Below are 17,167 nucleotides of genomic sequence, written 5' to 3' on the forward strand. Positions count from 1 at the left end.
TATTTAAAACTCTAATATTTTCCATTTCTGGGTTAAACCAGATTTCTTCCTCCCCACAACCATCAGTAGAGCATTATGTGGTGCCGTATGGTGCCGTGCGACATGGCATTTTGCTGTATGGTCGTTTCCTTCTATTCAGTCTCTATTTACAGTTTGCGTTCATTTCAAATCCTTAGTTTATATTTGTAGATTAAACCAGATTTCAATGCCCATCTAAAACCTTCATTGCGTCCCTTCCATCTAAAACCTTTATTGCCTCCCGTACCCCCTAAAATCTTTGGTGCGTCCCATACCCCCTAAAACCTTCACTGCTTCCCGTCCTGTCCCATCCCCCTACAACTGTCAGTAGAGCATCATCCTGGTTTAGCTTAATATCCAAAGGTATGTTGACCTCATGTCTTGGGTTTTCACCAATTTTGCATGCAAGTATTATGTTTACTAGTTTTTCTACTTTACCCTAGGGCAGCTCCTATATTAAATAATGAGATCTTTGGATACCTGAAAGAAAATAGTTTGCTTCATCCTTTGGCAAAGTCGAAAGAAGTTAAAGTCCGGATCTTCTAAACAACTGTGGTGGACAATAAAATCGGTCATCAGAATCCAGTTCGGTGGACTTTTCTCTGAAGAAGCCGGGCAAGATATTATCTGACCTCTATGCATAGGTAACTATAGACATATATTTTTTTTTTTTCTTTTTTTTTCATAATAGATTTTTATTAGGTCAAGTTGTTAATTCTTACACGGATTTGGTATTAACAACATAAGGCCATTTAACATATTGTATATACATAGCAAATCACAAAACACATATGGCTAATGGTATTTTGGGAAACAGAGGAGTTTAAACCTGCGCAGAGGATTGACCTGAGTTTTACTTAAGAAATTGGGATAGGAAGAAAAAGAGAGCAGATAGACTGAGATGTAGAGGAAACAGGAAAGTGGACAGAACACGGACAGTTTTGCAGAGACACATTAGGGAGAAAAAGACATGGGGAGAGGGGGGATGTACAAGCAGCAGTTTGTAAAAGGTGACTGATATTCAAGAATTGGCCATTATTCTTACGAATGCGGGGGAGATGTCAAGGTGTTTCTGTCCCATATATCTATTCTGGTTAGGGTGAGGCCCTGCGCTTCTCTAAATTCTGCCCATTTGAGCCATTTCAAGTGGATCGATGCCCTTGATGAGGAGTACTTAGCGTTCGTTGTCTCATATAGAAAGTGGCTATGTACCTTGCTAACTACCTGGCCAGCCAGGGGCACCTCCATCGACTTCCACTGACGCCCAATGACTGCCTTGGCGGCTATTAGGATATGCCTCAGTATATATAGGTCACCCCCTGAAAGTGATTCGGAATAGTGGAGAAGGGCCAACGCTGGGGTCAGGTGGACCTGGAGTCTAAGGACATTATTAGCCAGCGAGGACACCTCCGACCAGAAGGGGGCCAGCAAGGGGCACTGCCAAAATATATGTAGCAATGAGCCTACGTAGCCACACTTCCTCCAGCATAGGGGTGAGACATTTGGCCAAATGGCATGTAGTCTAGTCGGAGTGAAGTATGATCTATGACAGATTTTAAGAAACATTTCCGTATGTTGAATGCATTTAGACATTTTAAATCCTGAGTGGAAAATAGTATCCCAAACTTCCTCATTAAGAGAAATATTGAGGTCAGTCTCCCACTTGATCTGAGCCGGTAGCTTCCCTTTTTTTGTTACGGAGATGAGATAGTTGTACCATCGTGAGATACCCCCTTTTTGCGATTTGCTATTCAGTCTGGAGGTGAGGACTTTGGGAGCAGGCACCAGTGGAGCTGGGCCCTCTCTGTTAGCCGCTAGCCAGTGGCGGATTTGAAGGTACTTGTAGAATTCACTCTTAGGCAGGCCGTACTTCGCTTGGAGATCTGAAAACTGCTGTAAAGAGTCCCCTTGCATTAATTGGCCTAAAGTGGAAATCCCTGCGATGTTCCACAGGTTCAAATTTAGGTTGGGGATGAGTTTAGAAATGGCTTCCAGAGAGATCGCCGCATTAGGCAGGCTTAGCCCACCCACACTGGCGAGTACCCCGTGCCACACCTCCAGTGTAGCCTTTGTTGCTGAGCATAACTCAGACTTTTTCTGGATAGCCCGCAGGGGGACCCATAGTAGGTCCACCAACGGGATGTTAGAGGCTAACGAGCGTTCCACCACCACCCACGGTTTAGAGGATCTGGAGTCGCACCAATCCCCGGCCTGGCTCAATAGACACGCGGCCTGATACGCTTCCACATCCGGGAAACCTCCCCCCCCTAGAACCTTTGGTAGGGCCAGATATTTTTTTGCCACCCGGGGGCGTGATCCCTTCCAAATGTATTTTGTAAAAATGGCATTGATTTTGCACATCAAAGACCTGGGAGGTTTTCTGGGGATTGACCGAAATAGATAGAGGAGTTTCGGGAGGAGGACCATTTTGGATGCTGCCAATCTGCCCAACCACGAAATTTCGTGCATGGACCATTCCGTTATTAGTTTTTGGAATGCAACAATCAGTGGCAGGTAATTACACTCCATCAAGTGGGTTTCCCGAGATATTAGCACTCCCAGGTATTTAATCGCCCTTCCCTGCCATGCATAGCGATATTGGTCTTTCAGGCGCGCCAACTCTGTCTCGGGTATGTTTAGAGGGAAGGCCTCTGTCTTGGTGGTGTTCAGTTTATAATATGAAATTGCGGAGTACGCATCTAGGATCTCATGTAGCGCGGGCAAAGATGTGTTTAGTTTTTGGAGGCAAAGGAGTACATCGTCTGCGAATAAGCAGATTTTGTGTAGAATTCTCCCTATGACTGGTCCTTCTATTCGGCTATCCGACCTGATCTTCTCTGCAAGTGGCTCTATAGCTAACACGAATATTAAAGGGGATAAGGGGCACCCCTGTCTAGTGCCGTTTGTTATCTGGAAGCTACTAGAGATAGTTCCGTTCACAAACACTCTCGCAGATGGGTGTGAGTAGAGAGCAAGTATCGAGTCTAACATTCTCCCTTTGATACCAAAACGTACCAGAACCTCCCTCAGGTATCCCCAATGCAACCTGTCGAAAGCCTTTTCGGCATCTAGTGAAAGCAATAATAACGGGGACTGGGCACGCTCACATACTTCAACAACATTTAGTACTCTCCGAGTGTTGTCCGGAGCCTGCCTTCCCGGTATAAAACCTACCTGGTCAATCTTTACCAGGGAGGGGAGTAACGGGGCCAGCCTATTAGCGATTAATTTTGCGTACAGTTTCAAATCAGTGTTTAATAGGGCGATGGGTCTGTAGTTCTGAACCGCCGTAGTGGGCTTCCCAGGTTTGGGGATCGTGATTATCCTGGCCTCGAGCATTTCGCCAGGGAATTCCCCGGATTGAGATGCTGTGTTAAAGACTTGCAGTAGGATCGGGCCTAATTCAGACTTAAAACATTTGTAGAAATTGGATGGGTACCCATCTGGACCCAGGCCTTGTTGTTTGGCAGGGCGTCTATTGCAGCCTCTACTTCTGATAGGGACCAGGGGGCGTTAAGGGCTTGGCAGGCTTCGGACTGTAACTCAGGGAGGTCAATTTCGTCCAGAAAAGAAGTGATGTCAGCATCCGAGGGCTGAGGAGTATGTGGGTCCTCTTTTAAATTATACAGTTTAGCATAGTATTCTGCGAAAGTGTCTGCTACTTGGAAGGGGTCGGTGACCCTAGCTCCCCTAGCGTTTATCAAAAGGTCTATTCTTGTCTTAGTCCTTCTGCCTCTCCGTTTCCTGGCGAGCAATCTTCCCGCCTTGTCACCAAAGAGGTAGAAGCTCTGGTTCAGTTTGGAGATATTTTTTTGTACTTCACTAAAAGCTGACGCATTAACCTTATCTCTAGTTCGCGCGAGTTCAGCATATATAGCCTCATCAGAGGGGTTATTCTTATGGGCTACTTCTAGTTTAACCAGCTCTGTCTCTGCCGCCAACATCTCCTTTGCCTCCGTTTTCTTCACTCTGGCTGCGGCCTGTATTGCCGTACCTCTCACTACAGCCTTCAAGGCGCACCAGTATGTGAGTATGCTGGTGTCGGCTGGGTCATTGGTGGTGATATATAAAGACAGGGCGTCTCTAATGGAGTTTTTAGAGTCTATCTGAGTCAGGGCGGATCTGCCCAGGCGCCATGGTCCCGGGGTTGACTTGAATGAGGTCAGTTCCCACCCCAAACGTAGGGGGGAGTGGTCAGACCAGGTGATGGGGAGTATGTCAATTTTGCGGATGGAGGCTAAGGTCCATTTGTCCGCTAATGCAAGATCGATTCTCGAATATGTCCGGTGGGGGTGAGAGAAAAAGGTGTAATCCCTCACACCCGGATGTCTGGCGCGCCATGCATCATACAGGTCATATTCTTTAATGAGCTGCATAAATTTCTTAGAGTGAACCGGGGGCTGGGCTATTCTATGTCCTGGGGTATGTGACCTGTCCATAATAGGGTCGGGGACCATATTGAAGTCCCCTAGCAGTAGCAGTGCCCCTTTGGCGTATTTCTGTATAGTGGTGAAGAGCGATCTAATAAATGTAATCTGTCTGGTGTTAGGGGCGTAACAAGAGACTAGGGTGGTTTCGACTCCTTCTAGGTTACCCACTAATATTAAAAATCTACCCTCCGGGTCTATATGCTGGGAGGACACGTTAAAGGAGCAATTAGCAGACACAAGTATGGCGACACCTGCCTTTTTGTGGGGGCCATTAGCTGTGTAGCACTGGGGAAATCTGTGGTTAAAAAATCTGGGTGGTGCTGTTTTAATAAAGTGAGTCTCCTGTATGGCTACGAGATGGGCTTTCTGCTTGTGGAAGTAATCCAGCGCTACCTTCCTTTTTTGGGGCGAATTCAGACCTTTAGCATTCAAAGATAAGACATTAATCATTTATATGGCATCTAAAACTTGCATATATACACGTCTAACCAGATGAGTTTTAGCATAAGAAGGCACAATCACAATATAAGCTACTCTGTACGGACAAACAGGAGGGTAAGACACATGGGGTGGAGATGGGAAAGGGGGGGATGAAGAGACAGCGAGAAGAAATAGACAGGCGACCCCAAGTGGGGTCGTAGTGAGGGGCCTGTCCAAGGCCACCTCAACCGGGTTGAGTATCTTGGGGGTAGTGGGTTTGGGCCCATTCACCCCTCGCAAAAAAAGAAAAAATATAAAACAAAAAGCAAACCTAGATAAATGAAGCAACCAGTAGTCCCTGATCTGTGTAAATTTGTACTTTGACATAGAAGTAAACTTCAACGAGCCTGAGTCACGTGCATTCAAAGTGACCCTGGGCCTAAAACTAAAATGGCCTGACATGTGGTGGACCGACCTCCTTCAAACTATAATGCCAGATAAAATAGAAGAGTGCATTAGAGCACGACGGATCTGCCAAACCAAACTTATGCAGGGCCATAGGGGCCCTCCAGCAACCTTAAGTAACCATTAAATTTAAACAAACTGTTTAGGGTGGACACCTCCCTCCGATATCTTCAACTCTTTTCTGCCACCTAGCGTCTATGACCGATGCGGGTGGGTGGGGGGAAAGTGTCCCACGTGATGGAGTGTGGTCTCTGTTCTATTCCGGAGCTACTCAACCAGCGACCAGTCCTGCTGAAGTCGCCGGCTAGGGGAGGCTTCCGGGGAGGCGTCTTGCAGCCCCCATCTGGACACTAGTTTCAAGCCATCCTCCACTGAAGAAACTGCGATTATGGATCCTTCCCGTTGTATTAACAGACGGGTCGGGAAACCCCATCTGTAAATTATGTTAGCTTTGCGTAGGGCCGTTGTGACCGGGTGGAAGGAGCGTCTTTTAAGAAGGGTATCTCTTGACAGGTCTCCAAATAGCTGATGGGGCCCCAAGGCCGCAGCAGAGTCCGCAGAGGGTCTTGCAGCTTTGAGGAGGGCTTCCTTTATATGAAAGAAGTGCACTCTCATCAGAACGTCTCTGGGGACCCCCTCGGGGGCAGACCTCGCCTTCGGTAACCTGTGTATGCGATCCAGCAAGAGGTCAGCAGGGGTCACCGAGGGTAACAGTTTTTTAAAGATGTTGATGACGTAGTCATGGAGGCTACTGTTGGAGATGTTCTCTGGAATACCCCGTATTTTGAGGTTATTCCTCCGTGATCTATCTTCCACACTGACCAGTTTCTCCCGCAGGGCGACCACCTCCTCTTCCAGTGCCGAATGGGAGTCTATAAGGGTGTTGTGGGAGCCAACAATTTCCCCCATTTTAGTTTCTAGCGCATTTGTGCGGTCCCCCAGTTCGTCGATAGAGCGCTGGCAGGTCTGTAGGGATGTTCTAATTTCTGATGACACCTCCTCCTTCATCTGGTTGAGCAGTAGCTTGAGGGTCCCCACTGTTAATGCCGCATCATCGGGCACTTCTGGCCTGCTAGCGGGCTCTTGTTGAGAGACTGGGGGGAATGGTAGGGCGTCTGGCGATAGTATGTGGTCGGGTGGGGAGGATGACGTGGAAAGGGCCTCCGTTTTGTTGCCCTGACTTCTGGGGGACGGCTTGAAAAACGGGACCTGGGAGACCGGTTTGGGTGTCTTGAGTCTTTTGGGCGGCATTTTCAGTAATCACGTCTTAGACGTCAGACACAAATTCAGTAGAGGCGGTCGGGGAGCGCTGTATGCTCTCTCTCCGTAGGCTCAGGACCTGGATCTCAGGCTCATAGGGGGATTGGGGCTACTTCTTCATCTGCATCGTGATGCGAGGGGTAGAGTGGGGGCCTTTAGGGGCCAAACATCATATGATCATCTTGTGGGGCACACGCAGGCGGGCCTCCTGTGCTTTCAGGGGAGATGGCTACGGTTCTCGGCTCAAGGGTATCTCTAGATCTGGCTGGACGTCCTGCAGCTTCTATCATTGGTTCTGTACCTGGCGGGGGTGTAGGGTGGGCTTCCTCTAAGCTTGAGAGGATATATGGACCACACAGCTTTATCACCCTGTGCAGATGATGTCCAATCAGTGGGAGTCAGGAGTAAGCTGGGGTACAGGTGCAGCAGGACTGATTCTGCCCCTCACAGCCCACCTCCCTGTGGTGATATACAGTATGACTTTGTACAGTGCAGGACAGCTCAGCATTAAACTCTCTGACTTGTGGTGGATTTGGGCTGTGGGAATATGAGGCAGAGGTGTGAGCGTTCAATGCCTCTGGGATATAGAAGGCTGGGTACACCCCTCAGTGATTTTAGTGGGTGCAGGCAGGAATGGCTGTGCTGTGCAGGAGACACACAGCTGCTGCCGCGTTACAGCCGAATCCAATATGGCCGCCGCGGCTGGAGCCGGAGGAGACTCCTGACTCTCTCCTCTCTATTTCGGCCAGGAGGGCAGAGCAGAAGCCCCCGGCGAGGCAGGGGCGCTCCCCGCTTACCTCCAGCAGTAGGGGCCGCACGAAATGTCTCCTCCGGAACCCGAACTTCAGCGCGATGCGGGCGTGGAGCCCGGTCTCCGGGTGCAGGCAGCTAATTGAGGCCGCGGCTTCCAGCAAGGCGAGGGCCGCAACCTGCAGGGTAAGATTTCTCCTACCCCCGGCTCCGCAGCACACTCAGCCTCACTCCGGGTGGTGTTAGTGGGGCAGTTGGTCTGCGGCAGGTATGGAATTTGTGTCCCAGGAGCAATATTAGGCTTTTTAATTAGTATAGGGAGTGGGAGCTCTCTAAACCTGCGTCCTTCTCCCAACTCGGCTAGGCCACGCCCCTAACTATAGACATATATTAAATATTGTAGTCGATTACACTCAACAATACAAACTGTTCTTTGTCCCTAAAATTGTTAGTATGGCATCCTTGCTTATTTTGTGCTATGCTGTTTGGCACAGTACCACATGTTAGTATGGAGCGGTCTGCATCTGGAGCCAGTTCTGAGTCTCCTGTACTATACTATACTACTCAGCGCTGCGTTCTTGGCCTCAGATTCCCGTTCTGCAGCTGGTTCCAGTTATGAGTTTCCAAGGGTTGGTTCCATTTCTGAGTTTTTGTAGCTCGTCAAGGTTCTCAGTGATTCAAGTACTGAGTGCTGAGCTGCAGATTCCATTTCTGAGTTCTGCTTCAGGTGCCAGCTCTTAGCATCCTTTGACTCATGTAGATGACAAGCCACTTTCAGTCACGAGTGCCGCCCAACCGGCCGCAAGATTTCTTCCTCCCCACAACCATCAGTAGAGCATTATGTTGTGCCGTATGGTGCCGTGCGACATGGCGTATTGCTGTATGGTTCCATTCCTAACGTTTCACCTCCTTTTCATCTAAACTTTATTAAAACCCTAATATTTTGAAATTCTGGTTTAAACCAGATTTCCGCCTCCCCACAACCATCAGTAGAGCATTGTGTTGTGCCGTATGGTTCCATTCCTAACGTTTCACCTCCTTTTTATGTATAGTTTAATTAAAACCCTAATAGTTTGGCATTGCATTGTGCTGTGTGGTGCCTACCTGAATATTTCACTCCCATATCCAGCTTGCTTTTCCTTATTATCCTAATAAACCATTCCCAAACCATTCCCAAACTCCCTAATGGTCCAAGGTTTAAGTGTATCCAGTTCTGAACATTGCCTTACATAATGTATAGACTTCCTGCAGGGTGTTGTGCCCTTATTTTACAATAGGTAGCTTTATATTTGTTTTGAGATTTTGTTTATTTTCCACTTTTCACAGATATGCTATTGAATATTAAGATATTGGGTTACCTGAAAGAAAATTGAGTGCTTCATCCATTGGCAATGTTGCAAGAGCAAGCCGATGCCTTCAAACACTGGACATTATGGACAGCTCTGTGGTGGACATTACAAGCAGGCATCAGGGGGTAGTGTTTGCCTAATACTGAGTCCCGGAAGCTGCTGGACAAGAAGTTATGGATTTGAATGCACAGGTAAATATATCCTATATCAATTTCACATAACTAGCTTTTCATATTGAATGTCCCGCCTGTTTGTACTTAATATGCAAAGTTTTCTATGACTATTTTGATCCTAAAACCAGAAGTATTGCATCATGCTTTGTGGTGCTATGTTGTAAGTTGCCTTGCTGTCAGTTTCAGTCATATGCGCAGCTTGTTCAGAGATCTACATGTAAATTAAAAGTACCAGATAGTTTGAAATACTAATACTGTATGTATGTTTTATTTCTTTCCAGACGAAAACGTCCAGATCTTGAAATTCCTGCACCTAGCAGTCTTATTGCTTGTGACTGGAGCGATTTGATTTATAGACCAGCCAAGGAGGAGTCACTTTACCTGAGTGAAGAGAGATGGTGTGCCATCGGAGAAAAGTTCTTGAAGATGGGAGTCTAAAAATAAGAAAATGTATTTGCTTTTGTTATTGTGTATTAAAAACAGAACAAATAAGACACTGCTTAGTTTTAAGCATTTGTTCCACCTGAGGTTTCGAAATACCCCTTTTCCACTAGCGACCTGGGTTAGACACAGTAATTTGTACCCGGTTAGATGCTGGTTTGGACATGGGTAAAACACATATTTCCACTGCAGCACTCCCCGGTAAATTGGTGGATCAGCCTCGTTTACACTTAACCCTGGTAAGTCCTGTTTTTTTCCTATAGATTACATAAGGAACGGCCTTTTTAAAGGGCTTTACCAAGGGGGTGGTCACAAAACAGGGCCACCATTTAAAAGAAAAAAAAAAAAGTTTACCATATTAAAGAGACCACACTCCTTTCTTTGAAAAAAATTATTTGAAATTTGGAGTAAAATAAAAAAAACCTTAAAACTTTCAAGTGTCTTATCAAATTTTTTTTACTTGTCTTGTGTAAAATATTTGCCATATGCGTGAGCCTTTGGTAAACAAAAAGTGCTCGTAAACGTGTGCAAGAACATGTGCCCATAAAATTTTAAAAAGTGACAACATGGGGGGCGTGGCCTGACGGCTGTCCGGAGCAGAAGCACCCTACTGAAGCTCCCGCAGGACCCTTGCAAAAACCGGGTTCCCTGGTGACTGTACCCGCACAGGAGACTTCTGGGGGACCCCCTGAGCTTGCCCATCCCCCCGGTGATCGGTCGCGGGCGGCAGCGGAGTCGGGAAGCCTGTTTACAGGCTTCTGCAGATTGCGGCCTACCCGCGACTCCGGAGCCGGGACCTCGATTTGGGGCTGCTGCTGGGAATCGGGCTCCGTGGCGGGAAGACGTCGCCGGAGCCTCTAGAAAACCACCCAGCGCCACTACAAGCTCTCCCCAAGCCCCCCTGCATACCGCCTGAGCGGGGACCCGCAGAGTAAGTCCTATACCCCAGCACAAACTCCCTCACCAGGCCCAGCATACCTTTTTTTTTAGAACAGGCGGCGGCCATCTTGGTTGGGGCATTGGAGATCACACACACATCTCCTTTGCTTATACTGCAAGGGATTTACTGTACATTGATCCCTGGGGCTGTTTGCTGCATGAGACTGGGGCTTGGGAGCTCTGGGTCTCCCTTCAGAAAGTCTGCCAGCAGTGGTCACTCTGTGTAAAGCCTGCCAGCACACAAGTACAGGGAAACAGTGTGAGAGGCTATTACTGCAGGGTCCTCATAGAAGAACACTGGTGTCTATAATTACACCTTGTACGCTAGCAATGCAGCTCTGATGCAGATTTGCAGTCCTACCATCCTTACCTTAAACAGGATGCTATAACAGTATTTTTGCTAGTGGAACTTTATCTCTTTGTATATCATTTCTGGGTAACCCCTTACTGTCTACAATTATATACTACTATGCCTGCAAAGCGTGCCAAAGCCCCGAAATTAACTCCTCAGGTCTCCTTCTTCAAACCTTCCCCACAGCCTTCCAGGCCTAAGAAAAGTAGTGCTACGCCTGACTCTGCTGACCCTCCATCTCTTACCCAAATGGCTGCTTCCTCTCCGTCTAGTCGCTTGCCTACATCGGAGGAGGTTAGAGATACAGACGCCCTCACCGTCGGCACTATGAAGATGCTATTGTCACGGTTTAAGGAGGAGGTAGCAATGGAATTTCGTGCCACTCTCCAGGAATGCCAAGCTTCCATTGATGAACTTGGGGATCGCACTAATCACCTAGAAACAAAAATGGAGGAGGTGGTTGGGTCACACAATGGCCTCTTGGGCTCACATGATGCACTCACAACTGAGGTGCGGATGTTGCGTGACAAAGTGGCGGATCTGGAAGACAGATTCCGCAGAAATAATCTGAAACTGCGTGGTATACCCGAATCGGTGTCCAACAGCAGCCTACATGATTTTGCAGTAGATGTGTTTAAGAAGCTTGTGCCCCAAGCCTCGTCCGCAGATTTACTAATCGATCGTATCCACAGAGTCCCTAAGGCCAAATCGGCTCCGGATACTGCTCCCCGAGACGTTCTAATGCGAATGCACTACTTTCATATAAAAGAGTCTATTTTGAAAGCTGCCAGACCCTCATCTGACACCTCGTCTTCACTTGGAGAGCTTCAACTTTTCGGAGATCTGTCCCCAGCCACCCTACTCAGAAGGCGCTCATTCCAACCCATCACGCTGGCTCTTCGTAAAGCTAACATTACCCATCGGTGGGGATTCCCAACAAAACTCTTAATATCACGAGAAAATTCCACTGTGATTGTTAACGACATTGAGGATGGAGTCAGACTACTAAACTCATGGAACATTGTGGGCGTTGCCCCTGGGACCTCTCCTGGCCGTCGGCTCCAGCAGGACTGGTCTACGGCTGGGTGAGTTCTATAGTATTGTTATACCTGTTTGGCTCTTTATTCCATGTACCCATCTTACACTCATTTGCTAATAGTATTTCTGGATTATGCAGACAACAACCTGGTTTCTTTTAGGTTTTCATCAACCTCAGGGTTTTTTATTTTATTTTTACTGATAATAATTCCCTGCAAGACCCTGGTATGGTCTGTTTATCCACATTGCCCCCTTTATAAAGTAGTCTAGGACGATGCTGCACGCAACCGCCATATATAGGATGTAGTAGAGTTCATTACTAAGGGCTCTATCGCGATAATATTCCCCTTTGACTCTACATCACTGTTACCTATACCTAAATGCGGGTTCTTAAAAGGACAGTTATTATTTTCTTTAATATATAGTTTGTGTAAGATTGTCTGCAGTGTTTCCTTCTCAAATTAGTCTTGGAAAATGCTGTTTGCTACCGTTACAGTTATGTTGTAATACTCTGCAGGATGGTAGGAAATTGCCCACTACCCCCCTCGCTACTATACCCAACCGCCACTTAATGGCGTCTGGTTGTGGCCTCATGAGAGGTCAGTTCTGTTCTGTCTTTTCCCTGTCTTTTTTTGTTTTGTTTCTCAATGTAGATATGCGTTTTTTTAACGCAGGTCAGGTCTATAAGTTCTACTTGTTTACTTCAGCGTGCATGTTTCATCTTATGTTAACATTCAGTAATGGTTAAAATAATCTCGATAAATGCTAAGGGGCTGAACTCACCCCATAAACGAAAGGTAGCATTAAATTACTTTCATAAACTTAGGGCGGATGTGGTTGCAGTGCAAGAGACCCACTTCCAAGGTCTCAACCCCCCCCCTTTTCACTAACCACAGATATCCCCATTTTTATACAGCCAACGGCCCATCTAAAAAAGCTGGTGTAGCCGTTTTATTTTCCCAACATTGTTCCTTTAAGCTATCATCACAGTATGCAGACCCGGAGGGACGCTATTTAATCTTAGTCGGTCAGCTGGATAATGTAGACACTACCATAGTATCTTGCTATGCCCCCAACACCAAACAAATCTCATATTGTAGGAAATTCTGTAGTACCCTCCAGAAGCATGTTAGAGGAGCCCTATTGATCCTTGGTGACTTTAATATGGTACTGGATCCTAAAATTGATAAATCCCAATGACCAACATCAGGCCAGACTCAAATCTTCGACTCAGTTCCGCCAACTCCTCGCTGAATGAGCTATATGACGCCTGGAGAGCTAAGCACCCCACATCTAAAGATTTTACATTTTACTCCCATGTCCATAGATCATATTCTAGGATAGATTATGCTTTAGTCGACAGATGGACATTAACCTCCATCAGTAAAATAGATATATTACCAATTACTTGGTCAGACCACTCCCCGCTTTTGCTGATATGGGAAGTTAGTAAACGCTTAGTCACCCCTGGCTCTTGGAGGTTGAGTGCACAACTTCTTGCTCGACCGGAGGTACAGCAGGTTCTCCAGGAGACCCTAGATGTATTTCTGGAAACGAATCGTCCCGAAGATACTTCTACCTTTACCCACTGGTGCACATTAAAGGCAGTAACTAGGGGCTCCGCGATTCAGATTGCTGCTAGACTTAAAAGGGAATGGGGGCAGAGATTTGCGTCAGCGGAGAGAGAGGCAGCTAAACTGGAGGAGGCACATAAAATGGATCCTTCTAACGGGGCCCTTTATCGGCGACTCCTCTTGGCTAGAGACAAGGTTAATACATTCTCCCTCACCGAAGTCCACCGCAAATTACAGTGCCTTAAACAAAGATATTATGTTCACAGTAACAGAGCAGGACGTCTCTTAGCGCGTAAGTTACGGGGTTGTAGAGCACGGGAAAGAATACATGTCATACACACCCCTAAGGTAGCTAAGGTATTTGACCCGGTTGGCATTGCTGATGCATTCGCTGAGTACTACTCACAACTTTATAACTTGAAAGATGATACTAATACACCCCAACCGTCCAAAGTTGATATAGACAACTTTCTCAAGGGATTGCCCCTCCCGTCCATTAGCAGAGATTCTTGTTCAGCGCTCAGTGCCCCCTGGACTCTGGGGGAAGTTGAGACAGCTATTGATTCCCTCCCATTTGACAAAGCCCCAGGGCCTGATGGATACCCTTCAAATTTCTACAAAAAATTTAAAAACACCCTGGCCCCGGTTCTTCTAGCAGTTTTTAATAAAGCATCCTCTGATGCGTGTTTCCCTGGGGAAATGCTAGAGGCTCAAATAATAACTATACCTAAACCGGGTAAACCGACCACAGCTGTCCAAAATTATCGGCCTATCGCTTTATTGAACACGGACATTAAGCTATTTGCTAAAATGATAGCGAACCGGCTCTCATCTGTTACCAGGTCTGATTAACCCAGACCAGGTGGGTTTTGTGTTGGGAAGACAGGCGTCGGACAATACCCGTAGAGTTATCAACATAATTGAGTATTGTCAAGCCCAGAATTTACCCCTATTGGCCTTGTCCCTGGACGCAGAGAAGGCTTTTGACAGGCTTCACTGGGACTATATGCAGGCAACCCTGCGTCGCTTCGGTTTTGAAGATAGAATTCTTGACTCTATTCTGGCCCTGTATTCCTCCCCATCCGCTAAAGTCTTTGCCAATGGTTGTAACTCATCCAATTTTAAAATATCAAACGGTACCCGCCAAGGATGCCCACTATCCCCTCTGATTTTCGCTCTGGCTATTGAGCCTCTAGCTGAACGTATTAGATCCGAGAGCGCGATTGCTGGACCAGTTATAGGGGGACTATCCCATAAGATCTGCTTATTTGCTGATGATATCCTGCTGTGCCTCCTCGACCCGGAAACCTCCCTACCCCAGGTGCACTCAGTTCTAGACCAATACTCCGGAATATCCTACTATAAATTAAATACTACTAAGACTGAGGCTCTCCCATTCAATATTGGAAATACCACACTCAAACTGCTAACTAATGCCTATAAATATGCTTGGCAATCAAAATCCTTGAAATATCTTGGTGTTAACCTATCTAGAGACACAGACTTGCTTGCTTGCAACTATGAGCCCCTCTACAGAGCATTTGAGCAGCTTACTAAAGAATGGATGATGCAGGAGGTGTCCTGGGTGGGACGTATAGCCGCAGTCAAGATGATGCTACTACCCAAATTAATGTATTTGTTCCGAACTATCCCACGACCCCTCCCTAAGGCCATGTACAACAAATTTAATAGACTCATATCCAGCTATGTTTGGAAGGGTGCAAAACCCAAAATAGCAAAATCAACCTTAATTACAGCTAAAACTGTGGGAGGGGTTGCATACCCCGACCTAGAGAAATACCACATGGCATGCATTTTTGCTCAGGCCAGGGATTGGTTCCAGAGAGACAACCCTAAACCGTGGGTAATTATGGAACAAGCTGTTACACTGCCCCTAACTCTGCAAGATGTGCTGTGGTTACCACAAATTGCGGTCCCCCCTGGGATTAGTCGGTGTAAAGCTATTCAGACGACTATTGCTTTTTGGCATAAACTGGTCCTATCTAGTGGATCAACTACTCTGCCCTGTCCTCACTTATCGTTACAAGCTATAGCGTGGCTGATCCCCAATCTAAATATCAATACATGGTCTGATCTAGGCATCTCAACCCTTAAAGATATTCTTTCTAACGGTGTTCTGGTCCCCTTTTCCCACCTCCAGACACAATTTTGTGTACCAAAACAAGACTTCTTTAAATACCTTCAAATACGGCACTGGTTTCACAGTTTCACCCCCAAACCTCCCCAGCAACATAAATTCTCTAAGATGCTCACGATTCTTTTCATGTCTCGTTCTGATCGGGGAGGAATTTCTAAATGGTACCGATATTTCATTGACGAAAATGGGAAAGTTGCATTCCCGTCACAAATTAAATGGGAAAAGGATATGCCCAGCACATTTACTTATGACATTTGGTCGCAAATCACCCACTCCTGCTTTAGAATCTCCAAAAACATCAACCACTCCGAAATGTTCTACAAATTGTTACATAGAGCATATCTTACATTATTACATAAATTCTGGCCTAATGTCTCTCCGTTTTCTGGGCATGCCCGGACCTGCAGCCCCTGTGGCGGGAGGTGTTCGATCTTATATCAAGGGTGTTGCACAGACGGGTCTGCATGAGCCCTCTACTGGCCCTATTTCACCATCTCCCTGGGGAACAGAAAACCGAGGACAGCTATCTCCTGGGCCACATATTGATAGCGGCCAAGGCCTCTATATCTCAATTATGGAAGTCAAATTCAATACCTACTCTCATGTCCATTGAATGCAGGATCCATAATCATTTTATCTTTGAAACGGCTAGCTGTACATATTCCTCTTCCGCCTCGTCTATACACATGAGGTGGCGCAGATGGGGAGAATATAGGGAATCCTCAGGTCAATCCTGTAATTCATGTACACCATGCGACTTGTCGGTCCTGCACTCTCCTAGTTGAATCCCGCATCCACTCAGAAACCATATTGTTCATACCCCTTTTGTTCATTTCACTATGATGTGTGTAAAGACTGTGAATATTGTCCTATACCTGACATGTTAACCATACCCCCTTATTCCCTTTGTCCTCTATACCCCTTCTTAATTTTGATTCCTTCCATGTTTTATTTTGTGTAATGTTAAAAAATACAATAAAAAGAATTTAAAAAAAAAAAATGTTAAAAAATAATAAAAAAAAAAAAAAAAAGTGACAACATGGCAGCTGAACAGACCAGGCGCCAGAATTAGTAGCATACTTTTTTTAAAAAAAAGAGGCAGTCATGTACAAGGCATGGTTTGGCCTTGTAAATGGTTGCCTCATCCCTAGAAAACTCCTCCAAGTCTGCATGGCTGATGAATTCGGCCTGGGGCACTATTACACTGGGCCCCAGGTGATCAAGAAATAGCAGCTACCTGTTCTACCCGGTCTGTCCAGCTGCCCTGTTGATGCTGTTTGGGAACCAGTTGCATTCACCCGAAAGTGTAAACATAAATTATGAAAACATTAGTGAAGCAATGCAATAAGAAATGGGACACCAAAGTTAAAAAAGGTATTTCTTAGACAAATTACCATATACTGTAAATTCAGGAGAGTATAGGGTTGGCTACAGTGTAGGAGGAGTGTCATGGCTAGGGGTTTGGCCTACTATACTCCATGGATTCTGGGTTTAGTGGGGCAATGGTAGCAGTCAGTGCTGGAGGCATAGCTAGTTAGAAGTTTTGGGGCGTAGCTAGCACCAGTGGAGGGGGCATAGGTAGTGGTAGTGCTTGGGGCATAGCTAGTAGCTGTGTCACTCTGCGCTATGGGTATACCTTCTTGGAGTGATTACAATAATCTCTTAACTAAAGTAATAATGCAGTCACCACTGTTGGAGTTGTAGAAAAAAAAACGATAATATTTATTTAAAAAGTACATGAGTATTCTTTTTCCGTTACAGAAATGCAATGGGCTATAATCAATAATTAAAAAAGCATGC

At 46.2% G+C, this 17,167-nt stretch overlaps 1 long non-coding RNA gene across 1 annotated transcript; it reads left to right on the forward strand.

Annotated features, from left to right (window-relative positions):
• Positions 1-475: 475 nt before the first annotated feature.
• LOC146063831 (uncharacterized) lies at positions 476-9,723 on the forward strand. The gene is made up of 3 exons (XR_014471685.1): positions 476-662; positions 8,670-8,883; positions 9,147-9,723. It is a non-coding gene; the product is annotated as an uncharacterized LOC146063831 (long non-coding RNA).
• Positions 9,724-17,167: the final 7,444 nt, after the last annotated feature.

The sequence above is a fragment of the Crinia signifera genome, chromosome 3 (genome assembly GCF_055691185.1).
Source record: "Crinia signifera chromosome 3, ASM5569118v1, whole genome shotgun sequence".
NCBI classification, from domain to species: domain Eukaryota; kingdom Metazoa; phylum Chordata; class Amphibia; order Anura; family Myobatrachidae; genus Crinia; species Crinia signifera.